Genomic DNA, 16,794 nt, shown 5'->3' on the forward strand with positions numbered 1-16,794 from the left:
GGTATGACCCAGTAATTTCAGTATTAAGAATTGCAGGTATGCTGCAAAAATTCTGAAATCTCTAAGTATGAGTATAAACTCAGCATTAAGCTCATACTGAAAAAAAATCAATCACATTAGGATAAAAATAGACAAACAAGTTACTCATACAGTAACTCCAACCAGTTGCAAATTAAAACAGATATGAACGAAGTCCAACATGTCCTTCAAGTCTAGTTCTCAACTAATGTAGTACCACAAACTAAAAAAAAATCAACTCATAAAAACGGTTGTTATGCAGTTTTACTACATAATCCTATTATTACTGCTCTTAATAGCAGGAGCGTGAGGACACATCCCCAAGAAGACACAGCTTGTTAATGGCTCTTCTGTGCTGATAGAAGACCGAGTTAAAAGCAACCTACTTCTCACAAATCTTGCAACACACAAGTGCTAAAGCGACAGTACAGGCAAGCCAAACCTCCCCTTCTTTTGCTGTTTTGCACAAGACGTAGGCATAACACAGTTAAGAATGAGTATGCATTCTTAGCACACAATCTTTTACTCTCTTCTACTAAAATTCACATTGTTTTAAAACATAGAGACTTCTATTAAAAGTTGCTGGAAGTATTCATGTAGAAAGCTGAACAGAGATTGACAGTGAATTTTTACTTATATAGCAAAGACTAATTTGTATTTTACGCTGTTTCAGCAGTCTTTGACTGTTTTCTTCAAAATCACTGGCTCAGTGGCACCATATGGAGCATGTTGAACTTAAGATACCAAGAATGTGTCCAAGATATATCTCACTCCAGTGTGTTAAAACATTCCACCCTGCAGCTGTCATTATAGGAATATAATTCATACCCTAAAGTTTAAAGAAAAACAGTGTAGCTTACTATGCTTACAAAAACACAAGACTTTTTTGGTTCCAAGTAACAGTCAGTAAATGGAGAACAGTTAATCTTCCATACTGCTTTCTTAAATATTCAGAATTGTAACCGATCATGTACTGCTTTAATTCTGCATGATATTTGTGACTGAAAAACAAAACTAAGCGTGCAAAAGAATTACTAAAAAACAATCCATAATGAAGGGAATTGTATATCCAGATTTAGCATAGCCCATTGTTACCTTTTTCTTTTACATTGATTGCATTTCTTTTAAAAATGGATGTATGAGACTACAGGACATAAACGTTATCTACTTATTTTGGAAATGGCACTGATCAAGCGTATAATCATTTTTATGACATCTCATCTCTCTAGACATTTCTTTGATCTTTTGTTTTTTTACCTCTACTTAAAATGCAAGTTTCTTAGGACAATGCCTGCTGCTTACTCTGATTTTTACAGTGCATAGTACTCCAAACACCTTCTAAAAAGTTAACTGTTGTAACAATAAGGGTAGTAGATAAAATAAGCAAGAAATAAAAATACATGATAGTTTCTTAGAAAAGCTGTCTTGGTTTGCACACATTACTCAAATGGTCAATTCGCTGCCAAGTAATGCAAGATGCCTTAAAAATGAATCCATAAAATCATTTTACCATGTCAATCCATGATATATTCTGTTTATGGTATATTTCAAAGGAAAACTATTTTAGAAATATTTAAGGGAATTTTTTCATGTGTCTATGTCTGTAAAGTCAGGAAGTTATATAGGGCTCAGAGGAAAATATTTTAGAAACCTTCTAAGGTTATCCAATAGTAGCTTATTGATAAATGGTAAGCTCATATGTAAGGCTTAATATTCCAGAGGCCTTCAAGAGCAGGCAGTAAGTTCTGTGTGTCTTGCTGACAAGCTGTGGATCTCCCTTCTCCAATATTGTCTGTCTTCCATTTACAGCCATCCAAGGACCAAAGATATTGATGTGGGCCTAAACACTGCGTGTCTTATGTCTCTAGTCAGTATAATATTAGGGAGGCATTTCATATTTGTAGGGATATTACTGGGAGCTAGAAAATTGAAAGGGTTTTCAAGAAACAGTTTATAACAGAAAGATGGCTAATTTGGGTAGTTCATAGCACATAAGCTGGTTGTGTTGAAAGAGAATAGTAACTATGCTCAGTAATAAGTACTACTGAAGACCCTGTTAAACTTTCCACACAGATGAGATAAGCGACATAAGATCCAGGGAAGTGTTTGTAAAATGTGGAACTAAAATAGGAAAACATTGCACAGTTATATCAAATTTGCATCTCAGGTTGTCATAGGGTATGATGTGTTTGACTTCAGAAAAATTGAATGCAAGAAATAAATAAAAGCAAAAGATACATAGTTAAGGAAACATTATGAAAAGATAAGCATCATAACTAATTTAAATCAAAACATGCTAAGTGGATTGGGCAGATTAGGATAGGCAGAATTAGTTACATTTGAAACAGTTTGCAAGGCAAATTGGATATATTTCAAATTTTCTCTTGGGAATTTTATTTACATGAGGTATAATTTTGCTTATTCATTATCCTGAAGAATTTATTGCAAGAGGTCTTATTAACAGATGAGCAAAACAGTAGCACTGAAAAAAACAGTTGTTCAATTCTAATTTTAAAAAAAGTCATTAGAAAATTTTCCACATGTAGCATAAATTGTAAAATGAGAAAAGTTCTAATTATCTGGTTAATCTTTTCTCAAATGCAGTATCTTTGCTTAAGGACCACCGGAGTGGCCACAATTAATCATATCATCAATCTATCTGGACTAGGACCCTGCCCTTAGAAAAAAAGCTTCTGTTATAAAGAAAGCTGAAAGGAACCTTATAATTAGATGTTTACAGAAAAATTCTTCTTCTTTTTTTTTTTTTTTAAACTTTCATTAAGAAGTTGGCTTTTACTCAGAAAAGTAAAAGGATATTAACTGTGGACAGCCATATTGTCTAATTATCCGACTCTATGCATTCAACTAGCATTGTAAATCATTATTATAGCACTGAATGTATAGATTTAAAAGAAGAAAAAATAGAAGCCGTGCTTTGTATTTCATTACACGAGATACTATTCTAAAGATCATAACCCCAAATAACAGCCAAAAGAAAAAATGTCTCTTTAACTTACTCCTGAATTAAGCACCTTCCTGGTCTGATAATATTCTTTGCTAGCCTGTTAGGTACACTTCACTCTAGATCCATCAATGCCTTCTGAACTACACAATTCTGTAAATATATGTTGAAGCATTCTACACAATGCATTTTTAAGTTTCAAATAATAAAAGAGATAAACTCTGACTTAAGAATAGTAGCAGTGATGGTTGATTAGAAAGAGATAACTGACATTTAACTTCCTACAAAAACAACTCCAGTGCAGTAGGTACAAAATGAACAAGTATGCTTAGAATCAGGTCTGATACAAGAAAGAAAAAAACACACCTTATGTTACTTAATATCATTTCATTAGATCAAAAGATAACTTTGGCATGACTTACCTTGTCACTTCCATGTCATGGTGCACTCTAAATAATAGGTCCACCTCCCACCAGTGCTACCTTTCAGAATACTTATACATCTGTCCACCCACCTCTCAGATAATGCACATTCAGAGACAGGCTACAATTGGCCAGCACGAGGCTATGCCCTTTTTCAGCTCTTTTCACTAAATTAGATTCCAAGAGAAATAAATTTGGTTCCAGATGATGAGTGTTCTTTTTTTTGAGCAGTGAGATTCAGTACTTTGACTCATTTTCGAAATTCATTTATACCAAGATGCAGCTCTACCCAAATCTGGCAGTTCCTTCGATGTTCAAATCAAATGCATAGCACTTGGCAACTACATGTACAGAATTTAACTAGACTGATCCATTTATCTAAAACTGGTATGAGTCCAAGACTACTCACAGATGCATTTACTGGTCTAGTGGAAATTGCAACGAGAGGAAAAAGACAACATATTAATCATAACTGTCCCAAAATGACATTTATACTAAATGCTGTGAGTAAAGGCTATCTGACTATCCAGCCACATAGCTCACACATGATCCCAAAAATTTAAGAAAAACCTTTAGGTACATTGATGATGGAGTATATTTGTGATTCCCTGAAATTTTAAAATTTTTCCAGTTGCAGGAAGCTCATTTCCTCACTTTTTTGATAACTTTGAAAAAATTAGTTGGAAATCAATAAAATATTTTTGTAACCTTTACATATATTTATGACCCACTGAATATGCTCCATCATGTACTGCACATTCAGCTTTCCTTTTAATCACATATATGAGTGACGAATTCATATTTCAATTGTAAAATAAATAAATTTAAATAATAAAAATGCTCAGTATTAGCAAGTCCAGTACCTTAATTCTAAATTCAAAATTAAAATATAGACTTTACTAAATGAAGAATAGTTTAGAGGAAGTCAGTTTTAAATACCTTCAATGTATGTATCAGTGCCTGAAGAAAAACATGTTTACACTGTTTACTTGCACATAATATCTTTTCAGTATTCTTAATGAAACATCCATGGGTTACATTTCTTCCTATCAAATTCATAAACAGTAGGAATCTTAGTAACAGAAGATTATACAGCAGGATACAAATTAGAAAAAGAAGGTTCAAATGCCTAGTTTCACTCTTCTTCAGTGAAGAAAGTCAAAAAAATGAAACTACTGAATAACTGTGTAATCAGATGAGAAACTGTCTTGACAGAATAAAAACAGTATTTGAGCTATATAAACAAGTTGAAGGAAGGTGTTGATAGAGAAAGATAACATAAGAAAAGAAACAAGGTTTAAATTGTAGTTTTTAAATAAGTTCTGTGTAGCAGTATGGAAATATATGTTCATGTCATAAAGATATTGCCAATTCTGTTCCTAAATATCCAGAGTATGTTTTCAATACTATTTCCTAATATAAGTTTTATAAAAAATAAAATAATCAAAGCTGTTCTAATCCAGTTTGAACACACTTTTGTACAATGACACGTGCACATTTTATACCTTTTTTCTAAAACAGCTTCAGTATTAAAATTACTACATGAAACATTTACTCTCATGCAGTCTGGAAAACAAAGCTACTTTTATTCTCTGTGTATATAATATTATTGCATATTTTCTTGAAAAATTCAGTAGTGTAAGTACTTGCTCTCTCATCCAGTTATAAAATATCTCTCCCCACAGGATTGTCAAACTAGCTGTGTATACAGTTCCAGAATGCTGGATAGGCAACAGATGTTCAATGATGGCTAATCATGGGAGTAATACTGTGAGCGACATTAAATAGTTCTCCAAGGAACATTTCAGTCAGCAAGAAGGTGCCATACTGATGACTCTACCTGTGGCACCAGAGGTCATGGAGATGCACAAAAACCCTGGGAACTGCAAAGATACCACACCACTCATTTGAGAAGGATGGGGAAGGCTGCAACATCAAGCACATAAAGCAAGCAAACACCAGAAGAAAAGCTTGTGCAATCTTAAAGTGATCTCATTTTGAAATTTTTAAGATAAAAGTGCGATTACATGAGTTCATATTGTTTTTATAGGCATCTAACTCCTTGGTTTGTGTGCACACTACTGAAATCTATTGAGCTATATAATGTACTCTAGCCATCCAGCATACTACTTTTCACTGAAAACAGTATTTTATGAAAGGATATTTCCTAGATATTTCTGCAATACTCACTGCTCAATTATGATTAACTTTGTAACTCAGTGAGGTATGATGCTGTTCTCACTGCATATTTGGGGAAGTGAGGCAAAAGGAGAAAAAATTAAGTAGTTGAAAGTATAGAATTATCTTATGTAACACTTCGAAAACTGAGGATCAACTTTTGGGAGTACTCAAGTAATTTTATACATAATTATTCAAAGTCTCACTACATTATGATGTAATGCTAAAAATTTTGTACAATAAATTTAACCCTGTGTATTCTGGAAACAAGAAATATATGATTATTGGCAATCTTGACTATTTTGGCTTTAAAAAGTGCTTCAGTCTCCACTAGAAGTTTGTAACAAAGAAGAATTCAGTTCTTTAGAGAAGATCTACCGAAGAAAATTTCTATACCTAGTTTGTAAAACCAAGGTGGTTTTAACTTCTTCAGCTAATGAGGCAGAAGCCAATTACGTAAGTATCATTCACAGCAAAATCTCAATAGGAGTCTTGAGAACTGAATAAGACCCATTTCTTACAACTGCATTACCGAATACTCATGCCTCTAGGGTTTCTATGCAATTACTTTCATTGAAGACTAAGTTAAGTCAAAGCATTTTGTATTTGCCAACATAGCCACTTGTTACCTCAGGGCACTTAGTGGTCTGAACTTTGTGTAATGGTTCCTGTAGTCAAACAAACAAACAAACAAAAACAGAAAATGGAAAAGACAGGAAAGTGCTGGAGTATCACCATTATCTTTGAATACTTCAGAAGTGATAAAGTGAGATTATTGATTAGTTGTCTTCTGAGCCTGAGAGAATTGGCTTAGTTTGATGTGACAGAAAACTCAGGTTGGATAGGAAGGGAATAAACTCTCTTCAGCCTCAAAGATGATCAAAGCAAGGAATTTATGGGATCTCCTTCAGTGATTTCCAAGAACAGTCTGGAAAAATATCTGTTGGGATAATCTAAATCTATCAGTGGTAGGTGCTGAAACAGGCCCCAACACTCATTCTTTCTATGTACACTTTATGTTCTTTTTTCTGACCCAGCTTCAATGCAAAAAACTATGGAAACAAACTTACAAAGACCAATATCTTCCTTCCATTCCCATTCAAAAACAAACAAACAAAACCACCAAATAAACAAAAAACTCACAGGAAAGTTTCTTACTCACTTCTATTAATTCAGTGTATGCTACAAGAATTTTTGTATTGTACTGCATTGTATTTTTGCAGCTTAAATTCTAGATGCAACGTTGCAGTTTGCTGTGATGCAGGACATTCCTGACAGAAGATTAATCTGGCAGTGAGCTTGAACACATAAACTGCAACATTAAATTTTAAGATGCATTATCGTAAAAATTAAAATTATTTAAAAAAGCAAATGAGTTTCAAGCTGTCTGAAGGAAGAGTACATACAGTAAAAACACCCGTGGAAGACTTTAGACTGAAAGTGCTGCTGCTTTTCAATCTTTTGGTATGTGAACAGCAAAAGGAGATGTTTAGGATGAAAGAACCATGCCCTGGTTGAGTCTGTGACCTTGAGGAACATGGATCTGGCTAGGAGCAGAATCAGGACCCTGAGCTTCAGAAGTGTGAACTTCTGGTTGTTTATGAAATTGCTGAATAAGGTCCCATGGGAAACTTTCCTTAGGAGCACAAGAATAGAATAGAGCTGGCAGGCATGTAAGGACACCTTTCTGATGGCACAAGAGCTCTCCATCTCCCAGTGTAACAAATCTGCATGGCTGAGTAAGGACCTGCTGGTCAAACTGAGGAATAAGAAGGAAATGTACAGGCAGTGGAAGCAGGGAAATGTAGCCTGGAAGGAACACAGGGATGTTGTCCAGTCATGCAGGGATGGGAGTGGGAAAGCCAAGGCACGTATGGAACTAAACTTGGTGATGGATGTGACAAGAAGAGATTCAACAGGTTTACTGGTCAGAAGAGACAGCAAAGGAGAGTGCACCCCCTCTGATAAATGAGAACAGACATGACTTCAACAGATATGAAGAAGACCGAAGTACTCAGCAAGTTCTTTGCCTCAGTCTTCACTGGCAGCCTGGCTTCCCATGTCTCTCATGTCCTTGAACTGCTAGGCAGAGGTTGAGTCAGCAAAATCTCTCCCAGTCTAAGAGCAGAGCAAGTCTAAGACCACTTCATGAGGGTGAATGTGTACAAGTCTATGGGGCTGGATGGCATGCAATCCAGTTTTCTGAAGGAATTGGCTGATATGGTTGCCAAGTCACTCTCCATCACATTTGAAAAGTCATGGGTGTCGGATGAAGCCCCTGGTGACTGGAGAAAGGGAAAGATTACTCCTATTTTCAAGAAAGGAAGAAAGGAACTAGAGGCAGGTGAGACTCACCTCTGTGCTTGGGAAGATCCTACTGGAAGTTATGTTAAGGCACATACAAGGTGATCCAAGACAGGAAGCATGGCTTCACCAAGGGGCAGATCGTGCCTGACTAATCTGGTAGCTTTCAATGACGGAATGATGGCATTGGTGAACAAAGGAGGGGCAAATGATGTCACCTACCTGGACTTGTGCAAGACCTTCCACATGGTCCCACATCACGTCTTTACTGCTAAATTGGAGAGAGAAAAATTTGAGGGCACACTCGACCTGCAGTACTGCATCCAGGTCTGGGGCCCTCAGTACAGGAGGGATGCAGAACTGTTGGAGCTGATCCAGAGGAGGGCCACAAAGATGTTCAGAGGGCTGGAGCACCTCTCCAATGAAAAAAGTTTGAGGGTTGCTTAGCTGGGAGAAGAGAAGGCTCCAGAGAAACCTCATTGCAGCCTTCCAGTACTTGAAGGGAGCTGTCTTGAGGGAGTACTTGAGAGAGACTGACTTCTTACATTATCTGATCGTGACAGGGCAAAGGGAAATGTCTTTAAACTAAAGAGGGGAGATTTAGGTTAGATGTTAGGTGGAAATTCTTTATTCAGAGAACGGTGAGGTACTGGAACAGGCTGTCCAGAGAAGCTGAGCTGTGGGTGCCCCATCCCTGGGGGTGTTCAAGACCAGGTTGGATGGGGCCCTGGGCAGCCTGATCTAGTGGGTGGCAAACATGCCAATGGCAGGAGAGTTAGAAATAGATGATCTTTAAGGTCCCTTCCAACCTAAGCCATTCAGTGATTCAGTGTACTTAGCATACCTGATTCTTGTGCTTGTCATACCACTAGGACGAGGCACAGAGTCAGCTTCCAGCTGAAGTACTCTTCCTTAAACGATAATTTAAAAGCAAGACTGCATTTAGAGCAGCCTGCAGACCTCTCTGTGATATGTGATCATATGCTTTTGAACAAAGGATATACCATCACAGCTGTCTCCTTGACTATCCTTTCCTTTTCTTCTCTTTCATGTGTTCTTCTTTCAGACTCAAATTTGTAAACACAAAAAGCATCAATACATACTTCTTAGGCAAATACAAGTTCTTTTATGTAATGACCTTTGTCCAAGAACTTTATAGCTGTACCTGAACTTATCCATATACATTGAGACTCTGCCAAATACATGTAGATATTAGATACATACTGAGTGGCAGCATATATAATATAAATCAGAGTTAAAAAGGATATTGATGTAAATACTATAGTGCAGAAATAAAATCTTTGTCAGACAATGTCCCTAACTGGTTTTCTTTGCTGATTTACTTGGAAGATCCTAACAGTACAGACTGAAACAGAAATTATCAGGCTCTCTCCTTCAAAGTCCTCTGAACTACCAGATATTGCCCTGCCATCTAGTCAGATTTGGTGATTGTGTTATAGGAGAGAGAGTAAGGGCAATTGAGAGAGATCAACCCTTTCTGCATCTATTAAATTCAGATGGGATCAAACATATCATAGAATGGCACCTTAAATACGGCCCTAAAACCCAAGTAGGGACAGTATTGGAGAGAATTCCCAAGACACCTCAATGACTCTGACAATGTAAGAGGTTTTAGCATGATCTGACAAGTTCCAAATCACAAATTGGCAACACCTGCCCCAAAATGGGCTTGAGATGTTTGGTTGCACAACAGACTTCAAATGGACTGGAAAAGGAAATCCAACATTTTGTACCAAAAAATTTTTTGATCTAAATACTTTTTTAACAAAATCCAAAATATTTTATCCTTATTATCTGCAAATAATCCTGTGAAACTAAACTGTTCTGAACTTATGCTGATTTAAACAAGTTTCTATGAAAGTTTCTGCCTCCATTTTACTTTTTACAAATTATATTGCTAACTCTTTTTCCTATCCTTATTTCTGCAGCTTTTCTACAGCATATTTGCTCTTTGCACTCACATTTTTGTTATTGAAAATGCATGCATTTCACCTGTAAAATGCTTTCAAAGATGTATGTTATTTGCTTGCTAAAAATTGAAAGCCAAACTCTGCAGGCCTTTTCCTCCAGACAGGTGAGTTTTGTCCTAGGCATATTCAGCAGCTCACAACATTTCAGGACACCATCAGAAGAAAAAAAGTTAGAATTCAATTTTGCTTGTTCCTGGCTCTGCTATTGACTTTCTGTATGACCTTGGGCAAGTAACCTCTCAACTGTCCACCTGTAAAACAGAGACAAGACTACACACCCACCTTCTTGGTTTATTCTGAGCTTTAATGTTTATGAAGAGCTATGAGACACTCTGGGAAGTGCTACAAAGTGAAAAGGGTTATCAATCATCGTCAGTAAAACACAAGCTGCTGAAATACAGTGAAATCTGCCTTCTCATGGGACATGTTCGATCTTGAGCTGCATTCTGTACAGTATTCGTAATCTTAAAAGTGTCTCAATGCTGCGTAGCATAAGGAAGGATAAATATCCATAAGCATTCCAAGAGACTACTAGAAAATATTTCTGGTTTGAAGATGTGAAGCCTGTTGTAAAGTATATGTTTCTTTTCTAAATACCTAGTTGTCTTCCATAAAAAGAAAAAGGCCATTTTGAGTTAGGATTCCTAAATTACTTAAGTAGCTAGACATTAGCTGAAAGCAGCACTAAATATCAATTTAAATACTTGGTTTTCAATTTTCATTTCATTCATAATGTACTAGGTAAAATATACTAAAATAATTACTTGGTTATTACTCATGAATTTCAGTGCAGCAGCTGAGACAATGTAGATAAATAAGATGATTAATTGAAACAGAGTGAATCACAACAAAATATGTTGTTGTATAAGGTATGATTAACTCCACAGTGATTCATATCATTTCAAGTAACAGGGCTTTTATCAATGACGGCTACAAGGTTGGGAAATGATTTAAAAGCATTTCATCTCAGAGAGCCACTGCAGTTCACAAGGTAGATGGGGAGAGAAGAGAGAGGAAGAAGCAGATTCAGTGTCTGCAGCAGAAATAGCCAAAGGCTATTTCAGCATCCGTCCCACAGCACATCTTTATGGCATGCCACTGACATTATCAACCTCCCCTGTGCTAGAGACCCTCTCATTTTTCACTTGGCCACAGTTTATTAGATATTCCAATACTGAGAAAGTTAATTCTGTGAATTAAGCAACAATATTAAAATGCCACAGCTTTCCTACAATGAAAATGCATCATCTACATTAGGAAATAGGTGTCAAGGTTCTACAAAGACACACACACCAAAAAAAAACATTTATTTTTTCTCCACTCAAAATTATAATTCTTAATTCCCAGGCACCTTCCAAAGCCTTTGCAGCAGTCTTAAATATAAGATTTATAAAAAGAAATTGCCATCTGTTTACAGCAGTTTAGAAAAGCAAACACAAGCAGCAGTTGACCTTAAAAACCTCTACCTGCTAAAACAGAAGAGAAGATGAGCTGTCTCCTTATAGTTTTTTTGCCCATGTGTATTTAATAAACTGGGTCAGAATACCTGACTGTGGTTTTTAACGTAACTGCAAACTCCCTGTAAGGGAACATGCAAGCCTCACTTTCACACTCAGACTATGAAATGAAGATAATCACTCTCACCAGTGGGGGAAAGTTTCTGAAACTTTCATTTGGAAAATGAAAAATACTGACATATAAATTGGAATGTAAAACACCAACGCCCAACTTAATTCATTTAAGACAATATTTCTGAAAATTTAAATCAGAAGAAAAAAAGACTTAGAAAATGAATGTAAAGGTGGAATTTATAAGGAGGTTATCTTACAAACAACTACAAAAAATAATCCTTCAATATCTGTGAGTTCCTGTAAATCAAAGAGAAGTTAACTGTACAATAAAATGAGCCTCCTCGAGACACTCCATTTCAATCCAAACACAATTTAGTGTTTGTCTTCTACTAATAATTTCAAATATTCAGAAGTGATTTTGAATGCTTACCTGAAATTAATTACAAAAACAACTTTGTTAGATTCATGGCATGACCAGCCATCATTTGCTATATCCCTATTCTTCTTGATATGGAAGAACAGATTGAAACGTTTGCCTCCCTTTCCTCATTCATCAAAAGTCAAACTTCTCCACACATCAAATTATACCTGACACCTGATTTTCTCCTGTCTCTTACCTCTTAATCATTTCCTTGGAAACAGACAATTCACCAGTGTGAAAAGGCATGCAGTAAGGGTGGGAAATGATCTGCGAGGTGTATGAACAGAAGCAATTAGACTGGCGTAAATTCAGATCAATTACACCATTATGAACATACATCACTTTACAGAGAATCACCACGTGGCTTGTTCACCTTACAAAGGCTATTAAATCCCATTCTTGTAAGCTGTGGGCAGATTCCTAAACCAATCTGGTCCTAGATGATAATCCAGCCAAGTTTATATGAAGGACTGAGGTTTGTCCAAGTGTCATATCTTAATGTTATATACCAAAGTATGTGCTGTGAAAGGTGTTTGCAAACATGTTTTAGGAATAGACAAATTTGCTTGGAAGCTGTGGTTTTGATATAAACCCTAGTGCATTGAAGACCATTTTATGCTAGAAAATGGCATTCACTCCTACAGTTAAGATAAGCACAAAACTACATACTGATTGCAAGATCAAAATCAGGAGAACATTAATAATTGCTACCAGTTTAAAACTTCAAGAAAATTTATCAGTTTTAATGACTTTTATCAGCCATTAGAGAGATTCCACATCATTAAGGAGATGTGTCTTTATAAAGGCTCATAAAGGTTTCATAAAGACTGTATTTAAACGACATATATTTGTGGGAATGTTTATGTTAGTCTTTGATACATCATTTGAAAGCATTTTAAATTGACAAAAAAAAAAGTACAATTTCACTATAATTGTAAGACAAAATGATGACAAGATCTGCTTCATATCTTACTGTATACAAAGGCAACACACCTTCTTAAAGCACAGGATTCATAACTCCAGAACCATTACTAAAGCTATTGTCATTGCTTGTCAAAGTATAAAGTCTTGCACCCAACTTCATCTCTTTTCAGCATGCTGTTGCACCAGCATCGATTTCCTGAAAAACGTAACAGAAGCATCTGTCTCTGCAGAACTTCAGTTTACAGTGTTGAAATTGATTTGCTCAGTAAGTGTGTGTTTAGAAGCAGCAGTTTTATACATCAGAGAGGAAGATCTTATTTCCAAGATTTGTTCTATTCGTTTACTTTATTATACCACTGCTTTAAAGAATCCATTATTTTTATTCTACATACCCTCTTTACCTTTTACTGATTGTTGCACACTCTATAGTGCAAGCTATATTGATTGATAATGGTTTTTATTGTGAATCAAATAGATGAGGAGTTCAGCATGTCTATAATTCTGAAATTTCTAAATTTAAAAATTTCTCACTGATGTCCTGCCTATGCAAAGGAAGAGAACCCAGAAGATCTTTACCACATTAATGTCTTAATAAACACTCTTCTCTGAGTCACGAATGACTGCCACATGCTGGGATGAATCATATGAAAGCTTCGTAGAGTCCCTTGAATTCTGAAGCCCTTCACAGCAAAGATACTGCAACCCACCTGCATGTTCCAAAACAGAACTTTCACCGTAGGAGCAGTTCATTCCCTGAGGAGATGCCACTTTTATCTTTGAGGGAGACTAGAAGTTGGAGTTCACCTTCCAGTGCCATTACTTCTTTGGGCTCTCAGATGCAAACAAGATCTGACAGCAGCAGGGCTTCCTGGGCTGACCCCTGTTGCACGTGCATCAGAGACAGCAAATTTTGGCCCTAACTGGGAAAGTGGAAAGAGGTCTAGGAAAGAAATACATGCAAATTCTGGCTCCTTAATTGGTAACTGCTGTGTAGAAAACATTGCACAACTTTGTGTAAGGATGTAGTATTAAAAGCCTTCACTCCTTGGAAAATTCTGCTGCTGAAAGTTACTTTCAGTTGTAAAATATGTATTGCAAGGTGAGCCTCTACACAGGAATTAAGCAGCAACTTGTGACAAAGCAGTTACCATCAGGAGATAATTGACCTTATTCGAGATTTAAGCATCCTGAGGCAAAGTAGAGTGTGCTTAATCCTGGCAGGTTAATTATCCAGTGATTATAGTAGCTTGGAAGGTATTATTGCTAAGAATCATTTGCAAAATGACACTATTTAAAAAAAACTTAATTTAATAAAAATTAAAAGCAATGACAATAATCAAGTTCTCCAGTCATGTATTGCTAGACTACGACTGCAGAATGGCCTTAATTGGTTAGCAGCAATGAACATGTAATTATTCCCATTCAGAATGTTCTGTACTAAATTTGTTACACGAAGTACTGTTAATAATATCAAAAATCCAAGGCAAGATGTTTGGCTAACTATAAAAGGGATCTAAAACAGTGATCAAAACACCAGTGGTCATTGAGCTAGTGCTGGAACTGATAAATGTGCTGAGTTCCTACCACCGCGCTCACTGTCTTGACCGCAGATAAGGGTATGCTGGCATTTACATTGTAAACTAGAACATTTATTCCAAGAGGTTTATAACTTGCCCATTTTAATTGCCATCTGGCTGAAACTTGAAATAACCAATCTCCATTCAGATGTAAATTTTCAAGTAGAAGATATAATTTAAAATCACTTTGCCAATTGTTTTTAGTTTAGGAATAGCAGCAATTTGGAATCTTGCTGTTCTTGGATGTTTTTTCTATTACTCTAAAAAAAAAATAAACAGCTCAGTGCTTAACAATCAAATTGCATTGGTCTATAATGTAGTGTGAAGATAAACACAGAGAGGAATAAAAATTGTGTCTGAGGCTATTGTTGTACTAATAAAATAACAATCACACCACTTCGAGCGTCTTACTTGTATGTTAACTTATGTGCTTCTAGTATTTAACTAAACTAGCATAACTGATGGAAAACTTTGCAAAAAGCAAAAGGAAATCATAGTAAATGAGCAAAATCTTGGTGTTGGTTAGCTGAAGAAGTTCTCCGCCCATTAGGGCAGGCATAAAGACAAAAAAGTTCCGAATGTACTTGCAAGTGAAATGAATATAGAAACAGTAAACAAAGAAGGAAGCTACCAGAAGGCAGAACATGTCAAAGTAAGCTTTTCTTCAGTTTTGCAACCCCTCTTTACCACAAACCATATGCAAAGATTAGAAAGAATGACAGTTACAAGATACAGCAGCTATTATAAACTGGATGTATACCACGCCAAGGGTGTGGTTTCAAGTAATACAGAAAGACAAGAGAATAAACCACTGTGAATATAATTTCAATAACCCAAAAGCAGCAACGACCAGTTTACATAGTCAAAAGCAGAGACTAAAAGATGACCAGGATTTTCAACTGATTACAAAGTTCAAGTACACTGTGTGCAAAAAGGAACATAAATGACCTGTACTCTGAAGTACTTATGTACTAGTCTAAAGATGATCACTTTAGTTTAAGTAGCATCTTTTACCTGAAAGACACTAAGATATGTCAGAAAATTGTAAGGAATATTTGACGCTTTAATACACACAACAGTGCTACACGATATTTTATGACAGCAGGTGAAAAATACCATAGCGAACTGAAATGGCAGGGGAAATTAAGGTAGTGTGAATATAATTCCCAAAATTGGAATGTTGCCATAGTGGGCTATTGCTTATTAAGTATGCAAATATACAAATAGTACCAATCAACATTTTATCTTCTGAAAAACAGCACCTTATGAACTCCTGTGATACGAATTTAATGAGGCAATATTTGTATAGAAGATCAGACATATTTAGTCCCAGAAGTTTCTCTGAAGCTTTGCACCCAAGTATTAACTAAACTTGGTCTACCTAATTTGTGAAATCTGATTTTTTTTAAATTTATAATATACTGTTATTAAATCGGAACGCTCAGTATTGTGCTTGTGAGGATTGTATTGCAAAAAAAAAACCCAACCAAAAAACAGAATAAAGCAAAAATTGGCAATAACAGCAAAGAAAATACCGCTTGTTTTGCTAGCTACAGTTTAAGAAAGATTTCCTATCCTACTGCATTTAAAAACATTACAATTTCCTTCATTTTAGAAATACTTCTTCAATTATTGTATCTGTAACAGTGTTAGGCCCTGATCTGTAGACAGCAATAGTAGAAAAATTGATTTGTGTTGGTGTAACTCCCTGAGTCACAACCAGGAATAATCACTGACAGGAATAAGTCACTTCTCCATAATTTTCCAGTACTAACATAGTTATCTTTGACAAGCCAACACTTCAATTAGGTATGCCACACTTTCCAAGATACATTTATCCATTAAACCATTTTGTGCCAAGAAAAGTAATATTTAAGAGCACTTTCTGAAAAGGAAAAAAAAAATTAAAATGATATCATTACAATGAGTGAAATTTGAATTCAGTTTGCCTATTACCATGGACTTTCAGGCAAGATTTCATGCAAAATGTTTCTCAAATGCTGTATAGCGAAAATAAGCCTTCCTTAGACAGACTACCAATCTACTCACGACAAAAATCGGCGAAAGACTTCTAAACCAACTGACTGGTTTTTAGTTTTCTCTTATGACTTCTCTCCAAAGAGTCTATTTCAACACAGAAATGTTATCAAGAAAAGGCATATGAGTATGAAAATGAGTAGCAGCACTTCCATGATGGCCCTTCATATGTTTTTTCCCCACAAAAATTTAACTGCAGGGCTGGTGCATCACGTATCTGGGCATTTATTAGGAAGCAGCTAATATGTTGGAGATTTCCTTTTTTAATCTAGAGTAATTTCTCCACATGTCTCCAGACTAAAACAAGCAAGTTGCAATTCTGACAGGTCAAATTACATATTTGGCATCAACTGACATTTCACAATCCTGTGATTATGGATTTAATTCTC

The 16,794-nt window shown here is 35.8% G+C and overlaps 1 protein-coding gene across 2 annotated transcripts in view; it reads right to left on the reverse strand.

The window, feature by feature from the left end:
• ADK (adenosine kinase) overlaps positions 1 to 16,794 on the reverse strand; it is a 270,648-nt gene that overhangs the window by 61,037 nt on the left and 192,817 nt on the right. The window lies entirely within an intron of this gene.

The sequence above is a fragment of the Phasianus colchicus genome, chromosome 8 (genome assembly GCF_987193195.1).
Source record: "Phasianus colchicus chromosome 8, bPhaCol1.hap1.1, whole genome shotgun sequence".
NCBI classification, from domain to species: Eukaryota; Metazoa; Chordata; class Aves; order Galliformes; family Phasianidae; genus Phasianus; species Phasianus colchicus.